The following is a 19,675-nucleotide window of genomic DNA, read 5'->3' as shown; positions in this document are numbered from 1 at the left end:
TGCTTTGTAGTGCCATACAGAGGATTTTCAGCTTTATCACTCTGCTCCCTGCAAAGAAGCGGTGCGGGATAGGCTGAGCTTGTTGAGAAGAAAGAGAGAGAAGGTGAGATAGCGGAGAAAAGGAGCCGGATGGAGGCGGATAGAGGAGAGCGTGCTAAATGAAGTGTAACATACTGCAGGGACAGGCCTTGCCTCAGGGTGGCAGGCAGCATACACAGCATCACTTTCCACTCAACTGATGAAGAGACGTCTTCTCAAAGATTAGTTGAGCTGGGGCCTCAATGTAAATGAAAACATGACGCTTTTGGATATGGCTATGAAATTAATATGACAGTCAGTCATTTCATGTTGTTAGGCACAGAACTCTATTAACTCCTGTTGCTGATATATAAACACCATTTCTACTCAAATTAAAAGCAGTGACAGTGAAGTAGCAGGAGGTTTTCAGAGGAACTTTGATGTTTCATCTGCAGGTAAAACATCCTCTGCTTAAAACAGCATTCAGTTGTTCCTCTATAACATGATTAAGCCACTACAACTGTCTGCAATGTGATAAAACAAAACATTTACTACTTGGGTGTCCTTGGGGGTTGTACTGAGATACAGTATGTGTGTCGCAGAAGCCTGGCTTGTGCAGTGCAGGGTTGCCAAGTTGGCTCATTTTTCTGTAAATTTGCTTAAAAATATTGGTGGTTGCAGGTTGTGTATTTTTGGGTTTGTTTTTGAAGAGAAAAACCAGGTTGCTTTTTAGACTTGCTCCCCGTTTGCTCCCGTCCCTCTCCGCTGCTTTTGTCATAAGCAAAAATGCTTATGAAAAATGCAAAAAATCCCTTCTTTTGAGCTTGTTAACCTGGTTTTTTGTCCATCTCACTAGACCTGGCAACACTTTGGGAGGTGCGTATGAACACAGCAAGAAGCAGATAGAAAGCAGGATGTCCTCTTCATCTTATTTGTCTGCAGCACTGAAATGGCGATTGGCCATCTATGTCTGATCTTAAATTTGGCAAGGTCACGTCAATGACTGATTGTCTATTCTTTATAAATGTGGCTGTCAGTTTTTTGTTTTTTTATTGATAACTGTGAAACTTCAGCATGGTATTTTCATAGACAGTTTTTAAAAGTAATAATCTCGAAGATTTTCATTTAAATAAATGTCTGATAACACTATCTAACACAATGGTGATTGAGCCTATGGCCCACTGATCAAAGCCTTTGCAGTAGTACAGACCGGGTGTCTGTGGTGACTTTAGCGGGGAAAAAAAAAATCACAAGCGGCGCCCAGTTAGTGACGCGTTTTCCATCAGCCAGCAGTGGTTGGTCTGCCAGAGAGGGTAGGCGGAGCTAAGCGGTTACTTTTCCGCTCTCTGCAAGTGTTGCAGGTAAACAGTAATCTACTATGGCTGAACAAATAAAGAAATGATCGATGACTACAGATACAACTTCAAAAATAAGTGAAAATCCAAAGAAAAAGAAACAAATTCGACGCTCAGATGAAGCAAACAGTCTGAAAAGGAAAGCGACCGTCAGCGAGGAAAATCAAAAGTTATAACCGGAGCCAACCGTGGACGTCACACATGCAACACTGTCTGGATATCTGGAAAGTGTGCTCCCACAATTACTGTTAATCGCCAACTTAAAATTTTGGCAAATTGTTAAAGGTTTAGTTTCATATATGTTGCAATGTTACTGTTAAGTTGAAGCCATGCAAGCAGCCCTGCTTGGCTATTGTATTGGGTACTGACATCGTGAGTGACCCTTTGGCTTTTCCTTTAGGACCACCTGCAGGCCAAATCACTTATCCAGTAAAACCACTACAGTAGTTGGACGAATTGGTAAATAATCATGTAAATACGATGGATTTTCTGATTTTCTGTCACCTTCCTACCTGTGCCACCATGTTAACATTTGAATAAAACATACCTAAATGATGGATGTATGAACTACTTAAGACCTTCATGCTCCCCTCAGGATGAGTGTTCATCCCTTTGTGATACTTTTCTTTAATCACAATCATCAGGTCTATTTTTAAATGAGCAAATATCTTAGTGAGTATTACTCAATATAACCTGCAAAACTAATGACCACTGTCATTACTGCTTTGTGTATAGCACTAATTAGCAGATGCTAGCATGCATCAAGATCAACATTATTCCTGCTACACATCTGCATGCTAGCATCTTGTGAGTAAGTTAACATGCTATTAGCTTTTAGCTCAAAGTGTCACTATGCCTAAGTACAGACTCAGAGAGCTGCTAGCATGGCTGTAAACTGTTAGCTTTGCGGCTGTTAAATTCAGCGATGTCCTCTTGTTTCATTCAGGCTATTTTTGTTGCAGTAGTGTGTTAATGTGTTCTGTCATGCTGTCTGCTGAGACCAAACTGATTTGTGCATTTTTATTTTCCAGCTACTGAAACCATGTAATTGTAAAATAGAAAAATGTTCAGTCACAACATGTTCCTAAACTGTCCATGGCTAACATCCATTAATCTAAGAGCACGAGTCTGCACACAAACAGGCGGCGTCCTTGACTGTTAGCATGAGAATATGTCAGAAATCATGGAACCAAACAGAGTAAATTATATTCATTTGATTTGATTATTCATTGACTGTTTGACAGCAGCCTTTTAACCACCAAACAAGGAACCATAACCAAGATCCTTTTACTGCTTGATTACTCTACAGGTCAGAGCAGGTGGACCGAAGTGCTGATAGACAAAAAAAGGCTACAAATAAAAGGGGAAACAGAGGATGACAAAATCAAAAAGGAAGGGTTCTGAAGATAAAGGAAGTGACAGCAGAAGAGCTGACAGCAGTGAGGGATGAAGAACTGAGTGAAAAAGAGGAGAAGAGTCAGAAAGAGGGACAGAAATAGAAATATATGGAGAGGGAGAGTCCAATGTCTGCCACTAATCCAACAAACCTCATGATATGTTTCTGATTACATCATTTCTGCTCAGGAAAATACCATTGCACTCGCACAATAACATTTATAGTCAATGTTCTTTTGTCTCACTGTGAAATAAACATCAAGGTCACACTGTGATTTTTTTCCCATCTGGCTTGCAGCATAACAAACAGGCAGGTGTGACTACACTTAAGCCTGTTAAGTCACGCTATAAACAAATTCTAAGAGTATTATTTAAAAAAAGGCTAAGGGATAATCAGCACTGTGATATTTGTGAAAATATATTTTCCTGTTTTTTTTTTTTACATCTCACTCCTCTCTTATTCATGCCTGATGTTTACAAATACTCATAACTCTCACAAGTTTTTATCCCGCCTGATAAAAAGTGCTCATGAGAAAAATTCCAAGTCTTTTCACAACAGGAAGACCTCAGTGTGTTCATGTGTTGCTTTCATTCTCTGATTACATAAACACGTAAAACACACAAAATAAACGTTAGACCTTTTTTAAATGAACATTTCTAGGTTTTAAAATGCATTATTAAATGTCCTACAATTAATCATTTTCTGTAATTCATGAAGATATTTAGTATTTTGAAAGTTAATTACATAATTGGATTTTTAAATCATCAGTCTGCAAGTAGTCAACAAATACATGCAAATACAGTGTTTAAAACAGGGAGTACTAACAAAGTTGATTTATACTTTAAATTAAATAATGTCAAAGTACCCAAGTCAAAATGCAATGCGGCTATTCAGCTTCTTCTATGGCGGAGATGGACCGGAGATCAGACCGGACCTACGTAAACGATTAAGTCGTGTGATATGGAGAAGACGGCTCTGAGTATGATGCCAACGGCATCCTAATAGTCAGGTTAGTAGGCAGTATGCAGTACATACTGTTTGAGTATGTAGTAGGCAGTACGTTAGTATGCGGTTTCGGACACAAAGTAAAACAGGAAATGATCTAAACAATGAAACACAAATGAAATACTTATCAACACAGGACTGAATCATGGCAAGAACACAGAATAAATGAAATACAAAACGAAACGTGATAAGTCCTGACAGACAGATGGTATTAATTGTCCTAAACAGAGATTGGTTTTCAAGGTATAATAAGGATACCTTGGGATAGGATTTTCCTAGAAAAATAAAATATCGACTTTTACAAATATAATATAAATCATCACTTATGGGCCTATGTGTGTTGGTAAGTGTGTGTGCAGACAGTGTGAGACCCTTCCCTCTGCATCTGTTGTGGTTCCCTGAGCCAATCACAGCGTATAGGTGAGTGTGGGAGTGGTCAGTCCAAAGACATGCACGGTAGGTTATTTGGTGACTCTAAAATAACTCGGAGGTGTAAGTCTGAATGAAAGGTTGTCTGTCTGGCTCCAGCTCCCTGCGATAGGATAAGCATTATAGATAGTGGATGGATGATCTCCAACACTATTGTTACTGACTTTAAATGTTTTAGTCTTTCAAAATGTGATCTATTGTTGTCAATATCTGTTCCAATGTGAAGCATGTTTGTATTAAAGGTGTTAAATAAAGTTGAGCTGAGATGAGACGGCTGTGATTAGACACATGTCTCTCATTACTCAGACTGTGTGTTGAATCTGAGCAATAAAATACATTTATTAAGCAACTTCTTTTGTACTCTTAGTGAAGTGCTACCTTTAAGTGCAGCCGAACAGTTAACACTTGATTCACGAGGCAGGAAAACCAATCACAGACCTGTACAATATTAACCTTCCAAATGACATGTTTGTTTGTTATGAAAAAAAAAAATCATTTTACTCTGCGTTTTTTTGGAAAGACAGAAAAAAACTGATTGTAACTTTTTAAAATGTTAATGTTATTTATGTAATATCTGTTATATCTTCATTAGCTGTTAATTTGTTAAATTAACAAGCCATATATAAATCTGAATGATGCATTAACAAAAACGTTTTAATGGAAAAAATTAACACATAACTGGAAGAGGAAATACATTTCACAGCTAGAGGAAGGACATTAAAGCGTTACAAAAGTGCTCTGTGCCATTATGTGACGCACAGATCTCAGGACGCTAAATGCCACAAGTGTTTTTTAACTGCAAAATGTCACAAATAGCTTTTGTTCTCAAGTATACAAGTTGAATAATAAGTGAGGTATTTTTACTGCAATCACTCTGATAAATCCAGGCCCAAAGGACACCAACAGTATCCGACCGTATCGCTCTGATCTGTGGAGAGAGCAGAGCAGCAGGGTGGCATGCCAGGTCGAGCTGATTCGGTGGTTCACAACATGGCAACACAATAGGTTATTTGTCAGACTACTGGGGGAGGAGGGGGCCATACTGTGACACTCGGGCAGAGAGGAAATGCCAGGAACACACACACAGGGAGAGGGACAGAGAGAAAGATGGCGGGGGAGATGTTAACAAAGTAGAGCTGCAGCAGAGCATCCCGTCCCCTCTCACTAATGCAATGTACATCCACTCCATTTGTTTCTGCTATCACAGCGGTCACTGGTGGGAAATGTTATCCACACAGGCAGTGAAAAATCAAATCTTCCCAGGGTTAGGTAAACGGTGAGTCAGTCTACTCGATCTTTTGTCTTTCTTCTCATTTTTCTTATGGCCCTATTTTTGTAACACTGACTGCCAAAGTTACATAAAAACTTCACATGAGAGTAGCAGAGACTAAAGGGAATTGGAGGATTAAATTATTGGGGGCTTCCTTATGGAGGTAATTTGATCTTTCTGCAATCCATCTGTTCTTGAATATATGTACCAAATGTATGTTGAATTTTTTCATCGTATAAGATAAGGGAGGCACCGATCGATTGGACGCTACATTACGCACCATAGGAGCCCTTTATACACTGCGATACCACAACAGCTCTGTAACGAAGCTCCCCCCTTACGCCACCTTTGCCATTTTACATTGAACCAAGCAACGCCTGGGTAACTTCGGCCAGTGATTTTTTTTAGATTATTTTTTGGGCTTTTTATGCCTTTATTTTAGAGAGTGGACAGTGGATAGTGGCGGAAATGGGAGAAGAAAGAGTGGGGATGATGTGCAGCAAAGGGCCGAGGGTGGGACTTGAACCCGGGGCCGCCACATCAAGGACAACAGTCTCTGAATATGGTCGCTGATTTTACCGCTGAGCAAAACCGGAACCCCAGCGTGTGTTTTTACATTGCGTTCCAGCAACAAAAGATGTCAGCGTTTCGCCTCTGTTTCGTCTCTGTTACTAACTCTAATGCCAGCTCGGAGGCAGAACTACTTCGCCCCTCCATTCCACCTCTGTGCGTTTTACATTAAAGATGTAAAGTGTAACAGAGGCGTAACAGCCCAGCTTTACCTGGCAGTGTAAAAGGGGCTTAGGATTCATCCTCTGGGTCACATGCACGTGTGTACTAAATTACAGGGCAATGTGTTCTTGATCGTCCAAACCAAGACAGTCAAACCTTTTTTGGTGTTGAAGGAAACTTAAGAGAATCACCTAATTCATTAGGATTGGAGAGCTACTATTATCCAATGTATTTAGACATTTAAGTAATTTAACTAAAAAAAAAAGTTTACCTTGAGGTAAAGCTAGAGGACATGTTAGGGGATCACCTCGAGATACATCATCAGGGGACCTCGAATGTACCCAATCAAACCAACACTGCCAAAGTTCTTTTCTTGGGGATCTCAGAAGAGAAAGACTGATCAAAAATAAAACATGAACATTAAACGTGGTACTGCTATTCAGCATCGAGATTTTGTGAAACCTTGATGGGATATAAAGTGGACAAAAGACCAAACTGCGCTGCTAGCTTAAATATGAGCGAAACAAATGTCACAGAGATTCATCTTCTTGAGACCATGAATGTAATGCTTAACGTCAGCCAGAGCTATTAAACAAGCACAAGAACTACGGCTCAAGAAAGAACAGGCTATTAACTTCATGCAAGCAGCATCCATGTGTCTGCCTCCTCTTTGCATCAGTGTGTCCACTTCTCTGTCTGCAGTTTAATCCTGTTTCCGGCCTCACTGCTACTGAAGCAGATCCTATGAACAGCCCAGGCTTTGATGTCGCCACCCTTCATCCTCCCTCTCAGTCCTCCTCTCAAATCTAATAGCTTTTGGCCTCTTATCACACAATAGTCAAGCCAGCATTAGCCTTTTTATGAGTCAGTTAACAATGTCACCTCTGGCAGGATGGATATGAGTGTAGGCGCTATACATGAGGACAATTTCATTTGCATCATGTAAAGTGCAAGGGAAGAAGCAGGGCAAGACGGCGATGCTCATGCTCAAAAAATATGTATTTCTGATATTGTAGGTATAAACAAAGCTCCCAATTATTAACTTTGTTGCGACCTATCTACATTTGTTGGACCTAATTGTTATCCGGTTTCCAACACTCTGGTAGCTATGGTCACCATCCAGCTCTGTTCATTGTCTTCCCCTAATTGGAACTCAGTGAAAGCGCTGACAGCAGAGTAAAATGTCCCTCTGTGCTCCTGCGGGACAAAAATGACCGTTACATAACCACAGAACGTGTTTTTCCTGCTTTTAAAAGCAGCTCAGATGGGTTTTGGCTGGAGGACATTTGGGGGATAAATAGTTCAAAAGGTTTTACACTACCCATTAAAGCTTTTAGAGCACGAGTGTATGTGTGTGGATGTGTGTGTGTGGTGATCAGTGTATGTTTTGTCTTTGAAGCTGCAGGATGAGATGTGAAAGGAGACGGTCAATAAAAAGTCTCTAAGTGAAAAGTCAGTCATAACTGAACACAGCTTTGCTCCAGTGCAGCAGCTTCTGATTAATTCTGGAGATTTTGATCATGTTGCACAAGAAGAATGAAAATGTCTGCTTATTATCCTGCATATCAAGGCACTTTGCTGACTTAGAATCATCTGGAAACATCTTGGCATGAAAATGGTCCAAACGAGACATTGAATATTGACGCACTGAATCAATACCAGCCATAAAAAACCCTTATAATATTTGTCTTCATAATTTCTTTAAAATCTCTGCATTTACTTTATTCTCATGTTCTGTTTCACTTCCTCCACTCCTCTATAATTCATTCCTTTCTTCCCATCCAGCCTCCTCTGCCTCTGCTTCCTGGCTTATTGATCTCTGCTGACCGCACAGCTACCTCTGCCATTAGTAAGCAGCAACCGACCCACAAGCTTCATTTGATTGTCAATGTGTGTTTGGCCTGAAGCGGAGACAACAATTAGGAGGAAACAGAGCCGGAGGAAGTTTTGTGTCATGTACAGCAAGTGCATATGTTAACCTACTGCTCTGCCTGTATAAGTGGGCTGTTGTTACTGTTGCTCTACTGATAGAAACTGAAGTTCCTCCAATTGCCACTTAAGGCCGGCTTCAAAGTGAGTCAATCCACATTGACCTTATTTTAAAAGTATACAGCTGAAAAAAATATGTACACAGCCTGACAATATGGCCATTGCTATAGCTTATTTCCCAATGTACAGAGGCATAGCATTCATAGTAAGGGTGTGGCCACTTTGAGTGACAGGTGGGAGCTGCTTGGCTGCTAGGTTTTTACCATAGATTGTATAAAAAGATGGACGACATGACCGCTCCCAAAAGGTGAAGCCAAAACATCTCCAACGCCCCCTGCTGACTGGTTAGGCAGTATAGGTCATAAAGTCTCCTCCATGTTAACAGATGGGACATGAGTCAGACTAAAAAATCTAAATACACACCAAATAGATTTTTCATATTCATGGTTTCTATCGTTATAGTTAGTTCTTATCATGCTGATTTATGTCCAAGTGTTCATTTTTCTGACAAGTTTAGTTTTTATTAGTTATAAAAAGGGCTCCAAAATGATTGACAGCTCTTTAGACAACTACAGCTCCTGCAGCCGTATTGTTCCCAGAAAACACAGCAGAAGAGAAACGGAGAGAGGAAACAATAACTACAGTCTGTAGACTTTTCATAACCTACCAAAAGCATAGTTTGCTGCAGACTGAGTAGATGTGAGGGATTTTTGCTTTCTTTTTGAGTTAAATGTGCATTTTGCGCAGACTCTGGCTCCAATACGTAAGATGGCAGTGCCCGCTACCGTTGCATTTTGGCTTCATTTTTGTAGTGGAAATGGAGACGCAACATCCATCTTTATACACAATTGTTGGTTTCAATTTAGCTAATTCAGATACTGAAAAACTGTGGTTAGTTGTGTGCAGAGAATGCATACTTTTTTATTGTTTTGGCCTTTATGAAGTGAGAGGACAGAGGATAGCGCTGGAAACAGGGGGAGAGATAGTAGGGGGTGACGTGCGAGGCAAGGTGCCGAGGGTGGAAGTTAAACCCGGGGCCGCTGCATCGAGGACTGTGGTTTCTGTACGTGGGACGTGTGATTTAACAGCTGAGCTAAATCGGCATCCCAGACTGTATAAATGTAATACTCTCTCATATGGTCACATCTAACTCCAAAAAAACAAGATGGCAACTGCCTCAAGTCAAGGCTTCAAAACGGAAGTCCACAAACCAACAGGGACATCATCGTGGCAAACAGCTTTAGCGCCCTTCAATAAAGAAAATCCCAAAAATTATACTGTATGTGGAATATTCAAAATGCCTATAAAACACATTGAAGGATAAAATAAAGTAAAACACTGTTGTATTGAATAACTGGATTGTTTTTCATGGTGGGATCAATCTTCCACGCCACATTAATATCTAATCACAACACAGAGAATGTGAAGAGGTGTATAACATTTCATTGTTTTACAGCAGAGGCAGCGTGAACCTGCCATTATTAAATACAAAGCACTGTCATTAGTTTTCATAAGGAGGTGCAGGGGCGCTTTTTCTTTCTCAGATGGAAACACATTGAGCATGCCAAAATGAAAACACAATCAACTCAATAATCAGAATTTGGGGGGCAAGCTTAGCGTTGGTGACTCAGGCTGATGGCAGTCACAGTTTGTTTGCATTAAGCAGTTTTAAATCTGCCTGCAGATGTCTTTCTTCCGCAGTATAGAGTAAATGTTTCCAGGCCAGTTCCAGTTTGAAGTGTACGTTTGGAATTACAGACTATCACTGGATTACTTTGATACTGAAGAAACGTATTCATGTTGACGGTTTGGGGTTACTAGGAGCTCTTTTTTTCTTGATGCACATTAACTGGTTCTATGGACGTGGCACTGAATATATTAATGTATGTATCCTGCCTGAGGGTTCATTTTTGCTTGAGTAATAAGTTGCAGATTAAGTATAATTTTTGACAGAAATTGCAGCAATCAGATGCCAAGGGTTTTAAAGTAGCTTACCTTAGCTTTCTACTTTAATTACACCTTGCTGAGAGGACCAAGTCTGCGTGCCAAACTACAGGAAACCTGTTATTTTTAGAACATGAGCTTGTCTCTTTCACCTTGTGCAGTATCGGGCCTACAGTACACCATGATTTACCTGCAGATTTATACCTAGCTTGGTACCTACTTTTTTGGGCTGGGTCTAAACTATGGAAGTCTGACAAAAGAGGTTAGAGGTTTAAAGTCAGCAGCACTTTCACATGAGTGATTTAAACATTCATATAAACAACTTAATCTGCTGGAGGTGATTGCAAACTGTGACCACATTAACATCTCTGCTGACAACTTTGTCAATATCATCATAATAAATATCCTAATCAACATCAACAACATCCTCAATATCATCGCCATCAACATAATCAGTAGCATCAATATCATTGAGTGCAGAGGTGTTCGTGAAAGAGCTGGGTCTTTAACAGAGGAGAAGAGTCTAGTTAGCAACTTAGGGCCCTGTTGTGATGGGAGTACCAGGCGCCTTTCATTGGCAGAGCGTAGTGGGCAGGAGGGAGCGTGGACCTAGATGAGGGCGTTCAGGTAGACAGGAGCCGTTTTTGTTGCTGTTTTGAAAGCAAGCAACAGGGTTTTGAATTTGATGCGAGCGTCAGCTGGGAGCCAGTGGATGGATATGAGCAGTGGAGTGGCCTGCTGTTTTGGGTTGGTTGAAGACCAGTCGCGCTGCTGCATTCTGGATCATCATCTGTAGAGTTTTGAATGTGCGTGCAGGAAGGCCTGCCAGTAGGGAGCTGCAGTAGTCAACTCCACCATCCTACTGATAGTGAAGGTTTGTGTCTGCCACCACAGTAATGGCAATGTATCTGGACAGTGAAATCCATATAAGTTAAAAGATTAGTTGTGTAACTGTTGTGTAATCCCTCAGTATTTTTAACAGGCTACTATTAATTTTCTAAGATGAGTAAGCACTAAAAGCATCTAAATTCTAAGTAGCGTTCAAAATTACATCTCCCATTTAATCCCCACTCTAGCTTATTTTGACATTTTCTTGACATTTCATATTTTTTCAGACAGTTTTTATTAGCTGCACAGTTTAACCATTACATATTTGAAAAATAACATTTGTGCTCAAGTAAAAACTTTATTGGGGCTGTTGTTAAAATGGAATAATGACTATAATAGAAGCTGCAGGTCATGCATCATCAGAACGCTGGTCAAAGGTCATCTAGGTCATTTAACAAGATGCCATTTGGGCCTCCTGATAAAAAACAAACAAAAACAGAACTTAATACCTTTATTACTATATTTTGGTAAAACTGGATCATATTCTATGTATAAAATATTGTCAGGGTTTCCCTCTGGTTTCCTCCTGCTGCTCTGCCTGCCTGCCTCTTGTGACCATAGACTGTATAAAAAGATGGACGACATGACAGCTCCCTAAAAGTGAAGCCAAAACATTTTGAGCACCCCCTGCTGACTGGCTGCAGTATAGGTCATAAAGCCCGCCGCCTCCATGTTAACAGATGGGACTTGAGTCAAACTATAAAATCAAAATACACTTGAAATAGATTTTTCTCTGACAAGTTTATTTTTAATTAGTTATTTGATGCAGTAAATAGGATGATTGACAGCTCTGTTGACAAATCCGGCTCCTGCAGCCGATCTGTTCTGGATTAGCAGAGTAGAGGAGGAATGTTGAGATGAAACGTAATTAAAACAATCACTACAGCCATAGAAGTTCCCATATCTGTGAACGTCTGCTTCAGACCAACACAAAGAATCTGTTCTGCTGATAAATATGCAGACGTGCAAGATCCTTGTTGTTTTTCTTGGTAATTCAAGTGTGTGTTTTGGTTAGCGGAAGTGGCTATGGCGGCTCCACCCGCCGATCTCTACTGCGCAACTCTGACTCCAAATGATGTCACCATCGCAAGATGGCAGCGCCTATCACGGGGGCTATTTTGGCTTCAACTTCGTACAGTGAGAGCAGATGGAGACCCGTCGTCCATCTACAGTATATTTACAGTCATTGACTTACAGAGCTTCTAACTTTTTAACATTGCTAACTTGTTGCTGATTGTGTTAACGCTACTTATCATTGTTAGCTAGTTAGCTCAGTTAGTCCATGGACTGGAGGTTGAGAAAACTGTGAGAGTGTTAGTGTTTACTCTGTTAGCACTGGAGAATTGTACCGCTAGAAAGATAAGGGTTTTCAAGCCCCGGGCAGGGGGGCGGGATAAGGACCTTGTGGACCCAAAAGAAGGTGGACAACTGCACCGAACTGGCCCAACAGAGGCCAGTTAGAGAACAGGGAATATAGCACTGAGGTGATTCCCATTGGCCCTGACCCTTATTCTGTCTCCAGGGAGGATGAAGACACAGTGGGTTCAGGCAGGGACAGGAGAGGTGTGAAGTGAGAGAGGGGCGAGAGGGAGGTTTGACATCAGTCAGCGCTGATCTCTGGAGGCCTGCAGGGGTGTCAGCTGCAGGGTGCCAGAAGCCTTAAGAAATCCACCTCCGTGCTGTAGAAGTCAGCCACCTCAATTTCTGTTGTTGTGACCTATGATTTAACCATATGTGGCTTGAACTGCAATCTGGATTAGGTTAACATTTCTGATTTAACTTCAGCGTTTCTAAATAGACTTTTAAGTATCAAAATCAAAAATCAAATTGAATCAAATGAAGTTTCTAATGATGTAGGCTATTTAATTTTAAAGCCTTGATGTAATTTATAGGAGATATAGGGGACAAACAGCAGAGAACAAACCTTGATCATATGGCTGCGTGATAATGCAATTATATTTTAATTACAGTCACAGCAGAGACATGCTTGCAAGCCTGGAAATCGGTTTATTAACTGGATGACTGCACACAACAAGCGTGCTCTAGCACGAGGAGGAATACGGTGGCCTAAACAGTTCAAAACTAAATTGCAGCTTCTCTTTGTTGTGTAAGGGAAAAAACAGGATTCAGGAAATGTAGTGTATGTAACCGTGATGGGACAGAAGTTAATTCGTGGAGCTACAGGATGTGTATGCTAAAACTTTTAGAAGACAGGAACACCAGGGAGGAGTAGTTTAATTTACATCCAGCTGCCAACAGCACTAACTTAATGCTTCTATTTCAGGACAACTGCCCCCATTAGTCTTTGTCTAACTTCTAGTTGGAGAATAATCAAGCTCTAAGTTTTCAAACTAAACTTTTCATAATGCTTTAGGGGATGTTAACAGGAAGTATAAAGCTGCCGTGGATTCAGTGAGTCAGACTGTGGGCTGTAACTGGAGTCCCTTTGTCACAATTGAAATTACATTTAAATAACTGTCACTGCCTAACTTAGACACTGAAATAATTTTAAAAGCATGATGATTCTCAGGCACAGTCTGGATTAAAAACTTTTATAATCTCTGATAAAAGGTATACGTCTCACCGATTATAAATATATGTGTTTCCTGTCCTGTGTGTATGTCTCAGAGTAAGAGTGTGATTTTTGACAGGAATTCCAGCTAAGGTAAATGATTTGGCACAGGCTTACCTACTTTTATTCCCTCTGTGTCTTACTCTCTGCTGACCTGGTTGTGAAGTGGGCGAAATAAGTATTGTTCCTTTTGCAAATGATAGACTGCTGTGATCTTTATTTCACTTTAACACGTTTTGTTTATTTGTTTAGTCCTAACCCATGCATTATGCAATATTACTATTTGTTTTTAATTATTTTCTACGAGGCTTGTGCAATATTTTATATATTTTTTTGTATTTAACATGTGGCTATGTCTTAGTGTACTTTCAGAAAGCCTTTAAGTTGTATTCAGTAAACAAGGCTGTATGTAGCAGTTAGGCAAACATTTTACTTTGGGACAATAACACAATTTCATATTTATACAGAAATGTATATATAAATAAATATTGAATATACATAAATATGATCTTATCTTAAATCAGTGGCCGAAACCACAACAGTAACCAACTAACAGTTATTTTTGGAAAGATTTTTATTTAAATAAATGTCTGTTAAGTAACTATCTATCGCCGAATGAGGTAACACAATGGTGATTGAGCCTATGGCCCGCTGATGAAAGTCTTTGCATTTGCAGAATTATGGACTGGGTGTCACAAGCGGCGCCCAGTTAGTGACGCCTTTTCCATCACCCAGCAGTGGTTGGTCTGCCAGAGCGGGTAGGCGGAGCTGAGCGGCTGCTTTTCCGGTCTCTGCAAGTGGTGCGAGTAAACAGTAATCTACTATGGCTGAACAAATAATGAAAAGATCGATGACGACAGATACAACTTCAAAAATAAGTGAAAATATAAAGAAAAGAAAAAAATTAGACACTCAGATGAAGGCAAACAGTCTAAAAAGGAAAGCGACCGTCAGCCAGAAAAATCAAGAGTTACAACTGGAGCCAACCGTGGACGTCACACATGCAACACTGTCTGGATATCTGGTAAGTAATGCTCCCGCAATTACCCTTTATCGCCATAGGTGCCGCCAAAGAGATCTTCAAGATTACAACGATTTAAATATACAAATTTAATACAGAAATAAATATTATAATAATATGATAATAAATATGAAATTTTAAGAAATATTATCCTATGTTAAAAAAGTGTCTGAAACCACAACAGTAACCAAATAGCTGCCAAATAGAATGAAACTGAGATCTTCAAGATTATCCTTTAAACATCCCCAAGAGGAGCTAACGATTCTGTACATGTAACAACATTGTAAACATTGATTGTGTACAAGAAAACGCCACAGGGCACTTTTAAGTCTGTGTGTGGTGTGTTCATGCATGGAGCCTTTAAGCATCCACACAGTTCTGTCCTTACCAATAAATCATCCTGCATGTCTGACAACAACTTCCAGTAACATTGTATCACTGTCAACATTAAAGCCAAACTCAAGAGGGAAACCTTTGAGTCTGCTTAATCTAGTACCTACTTTTTTTTTTGTCTCTTCTATTCAATATGAAAAAATGTCATAAATAATAATATCTTGGAATAAAAAGACATTTTTAGCAGCTCCCGGGCTGTACAAGTAATTATAATGATATGAATCTAAAGCTGCCAGACGAGCACAATAGACATAAAATCTGACAAAAAGAATGTGCTTCCATTCAGAAGGACTTTGTATAACTTTTGCTTACAAAGAATAAGCCTTCAATAGCTTGTACAAATCTACATTTTTCTGTTTGAATGCATCGTTTTCAGTGTCGAAAAGTGACTAAAAGACAGATCATAAGTATGAACAGGATCATGACGTTCCTTACATTCAAACTAAACCTACATCTCTTACCCACAACTGTTACAGAGACATTGCTGAGACACTGTAAGCTAAATTCCTCATCACCCTGGTTTCTTGAAGAGCTGTGTCCCAGTATCTAATTGCAGTTTCCACCTCAACAGAAATAAGAAAAAGATGCTTTTGTTGGTCAAAGCCGCTGCTGAAAATGAAACAAAACTCCAGCAGTCTCAATCCAAACATAGAGGTTTGTCAGAAGCACTTATCAAAGTGAACCCAGCAGCACCAAGACATGGTCTAAGGGCTTCATTCCCTCTAGGCTGCCTGCTCACATTCAAAATGGATGTGCTCACTAAGTCAGCTGAATGAAATAAAATAATAATGATCAGAGTTAATAATACATGAATAGACATGAGTGTCAGCGGTACCGGACTGGCAGGAAGAGTGGGGATCGTGACCACTTTGTGCTACCTTCAGAGGCCTGTAAAATAAAATTAGAACTCATTGTCATGCCCTCGTTCTCCTTAAATGATCCTTACATCTCCAACAACATATGAAACACTCCCATGACTGAAAATATACTGCTCATGTTGAGATGTAAGAGGGCATGTGTTAAGAAACAATAAAGACTTTAGTGCCACCAAATTGGCTTAACAAAAAGTCTAAATATATCAAGGTAGGAAATGTGTTATGTAAAAACACTTAAATATCAGATAAAGGTAAAACATAATGAGACAAAGAAAGGAGCCTCTTATTGGATTCAAACACCTGCTTTCTGTATCCTGTGTGACTGTGTGTGTCCTACAGGCCCAGTAACCTACTGAGTAGTTAGGGGGGTCTGGGCACAAGGACAAAGGATGATAGAATCACAGGTAGCTCCAGTAGCTAGTTTCTCTTTTTGCACAAAACATCTAACCAAACAATTTTATGGGGTATAATTGTCAAAAGGGGACTGTTGCCTTCACTCCTGTTTACAGCTTTCATATGATGCAGTTAGCATCACTCCTTTTCATATCTGTTATCTCCACTCATGACATTTACATCACAATAGAGATGGTGCAAGGGAACAGCATCAACCTATCTAAAAGTTAAGATTTAGTGATATAAAGGGTTTGTTTGTAGGTCACTTGCAAGCCGAAGTTACCAAAAGATGTCACACATAGAATAAAAACATCAATTTGCCCTCTACGATGTGTGAAATTTTGGCAGTAAGAGAAAAAATATTCGCTTAGGGTACTTTTGAATTGGATTTGGCGTACAACGCTCTCAAAACAATAGCAAGCGGCACGTATCAAAGCTACATCACAGGCATCCTGCTGTCACACCGATAAGCCCCTTTAACATAACGACTTATTGACTTTAGATTATAAATACACTGATAGGGCAACACCATCCTGTCAACCAGACGTGCGTGTCAGTCAAAGCTCTAATAATATCTCGTGGTAATAATGGCAGGCATCGCTCACCTCTAGAAATAGCCAGAATGTCAGGGCTAAATCGGCCAGTGGATTCCTCATATCTCCGCCGGTAGGAGAATGAGAGCCAGGCTCCGCTTCTGGAGGAGAAAAAGGACGAGGAGGAGATGCTCCTTTATCACTGTGTCGGTTTCATCCCGCTACTGGAGACTCCCAGAGATCAGGTCCGACACGCAGTCCTTAGGGTGACAGGACGGATGAAGGCAACCTGGGTGACGATCAGACGGTCCACAGACGGAGATTAATGGCATGGTGGGAAGCTGCATTAGCCTGTGATGTTGGCTTATTCCACGCCCCTTTCCGACCCCCCGCCCGCCCGCCACACATACACACACACACACACTTCTGATTACACTGAGAGGAATTTTTATTCCCATTGTCCAGTAACACAGCAAAAAACATGTAAAAAAAGAAATATATATATAAATCTTTTTTAATAGGCTATGTGATATAACTCTGATAGCACATTGTACATTTTCCAACACAAACAATTCCAACATCAAAAATTGATTTTGTAGTTTTATGCACAATATAAGGAATGATTTGTGTTAATTTGAGTTAATCTGTCTAAGATTCGAATTTCAGTTGGTGTAGCCTACTACAGGATAAATATGTGAAATTGCAAGGGCTAGTTAGCCCTTATCTGCTAGCCATTTGCCGATGTAAATAGGCCTATATTACACTCACTGGAACCATTTAATAAACTTAATAATGACATAGTCAAAAAGGTTTAACCTATCATCTATGAACAGCATAGTTTCAGAGACACATAACAGTAATATTTCAGAACTTACAGAACAGTAGTTGAGTTTGGCTAGTTAGCTTTAGCACTAAAGTAAATTGGCCAGCTGTTACCAGCTAGTGATTGTCTACAACATTCAAATACAAAGTGACACCAAGGTCAAATGAAATCTTCAATAGTGTTTTCAGTGATGGTGTATAGAACAGAAATGATCAGTATTTTGATGAGGTGGCTGTGGCTTTGTGGTAGTCGGTCATCTCTAAATCAGAGGGTTGGTGGTTCGATCCCTGACTGCTACAGTCACATGTCAAATTGGAGCTTGGCACTTAGGCCTTTGCTATCAGTGTGTTAATATGAGTTTGAATGTGTGATTGAGACATGTAGTGTAAAAGTGCTTTGCGTGGTCGGAAGACTAGAAAACCGTCATAAGTACAGTCCATTCACTATACCCCATTTCAATAGCATATTGAATTTAATTATGTAAAGGATAATGCCAGGAGGTTGCTTGTACTTACAAACAGCTCTGGGGCAAAACAAAATTTATATTATTTCATCTTATTTATTTATTTATTTTATTTACAGCACATTTTGATATTCTACATAATCATCACAAAACTTCACCTCTCTAATCTCTCTAAAAAAGAGCACATACTGAGTCTACTGTTAGGTGGCTATAGAAGGACTCAAGTCACATTTTTACTGCTTAGCGTCTGTAGAATGTTTTTTGTGAGCCAGAAAAAAAAAAGTAAATATTGTAAATAATCCTATATTTTGAGAGCCATGGGTCAGTTCATTCAACATTTTTAAATCAACAAATCCCATGAAATGATAAACAATAGCATCTGCATGAACCTTAAACAAAGGCAGCCAGCTGACAGAAATCAAAGCAGCTGACAGTTTTTAGGCAGCAAGATGTGTATTTAACTTAGCAAATGCTTAAGCAATAATGGACAGGGTACTTTCTAACATATACATGTCCAATTTACATTTATTGTTGGCCTGTCTTGTATAGCTTGAGCTCTATTCATCTATCTCTGTTAATAAAGTATGGCAGCTTCTACAAAGGATCTGTGTGCTTTGCTAATGGCTGTTAATGTCAGTCATGGTTTGTTATAAATGGCTCACAATTATTTTCTCCATTGTCTTCTAATCTTTCACTGTACCCACACAACGTATGTGTATTTCTAAAGGGCTTCATACAGTTGTCAGTTGTGGTACTTGAGTGGGATGTTTCAGATTCAGCACCATGGACAGCAGCTGAGACAGAGGAGACAGCTGGACAGGTGCTGAGAAGAGACAGCAGAATCTGCAGCACTCACAGTCCCTATTCCCTTTCAGACTAAAATTGCCTAGTATTTCTGGAGAGTTATAATGTTTTGTTTACAAGAAATGGGGTTTTATCTTTTTAAAAATAGATCTTAGATCATATTTTGTATTCAATTAAATTAATTGTTTGTGTTGTTTGGTTGTCTTCTTGGTGGTGGAAAAAACCTTGCATCCTTGGCAGCGTCAAGGAACTGTCTGCAGTTTTGCCTGTATGCACAGCAGTTGTTAGTTTTTGCACTGCTACAAGACATCAGGCATGTATCCAGTTTCTTGTGTTTTGATGTCTGACAACTGGAATTTCACACATGCTAATATAGACACAGCAAACTGCTGCCATGGACCATCACCTGTCCAAACAACTGCTGTTTTTAGGGTGTGGCCAGTAGTGCAACCAGTGTTCAAGCCTTCACTATTACATGCTTTATGTGTTTGTGTATTCACTATTGATTTTAATCAACTGGCACCAGATGCCTACAATCAACCTCCCATTATGCGGGAGATGAGCCTTTATACTGTGCTGTATATCCATTGTGAGGAGATCTAACCCACAGTGTGAGTGTTTGTGAGTTGCAGACAAGCACAATGAGATCAGGACAGGAGAGAGAGGGAGTACATACAACTGGATGTCTGTCAGGGAGATGAAATGAATGGCATTCAGCGCTGTATGTTTGGGAGACGAAAGTGTATGTTTGTGTTTGGGATAAGGTGAGTAA

This window comes from Semicossyphus pulcher, unplaced genomic scaffold (genome assembly GCF_022749685.1).
Source record: "Semicossyphus pulcher isolate SPU_LCO1_2020_fin unplaced genomic scaffold, fSemPul1.0.p SCAF_18, whole genome shotgun sequence".
NCBI classification, from domain to species: Eukaryota; Metazoa; Chordata; class Actinopteri; order Labriformes; family Labridae; genus Semicossyphus; species Semicossyphus pulcher.
The sequence above is the reverse complement of the archived record's forward strand: the minus strand, read 5'-3'. Positions refer to the sequence as shown.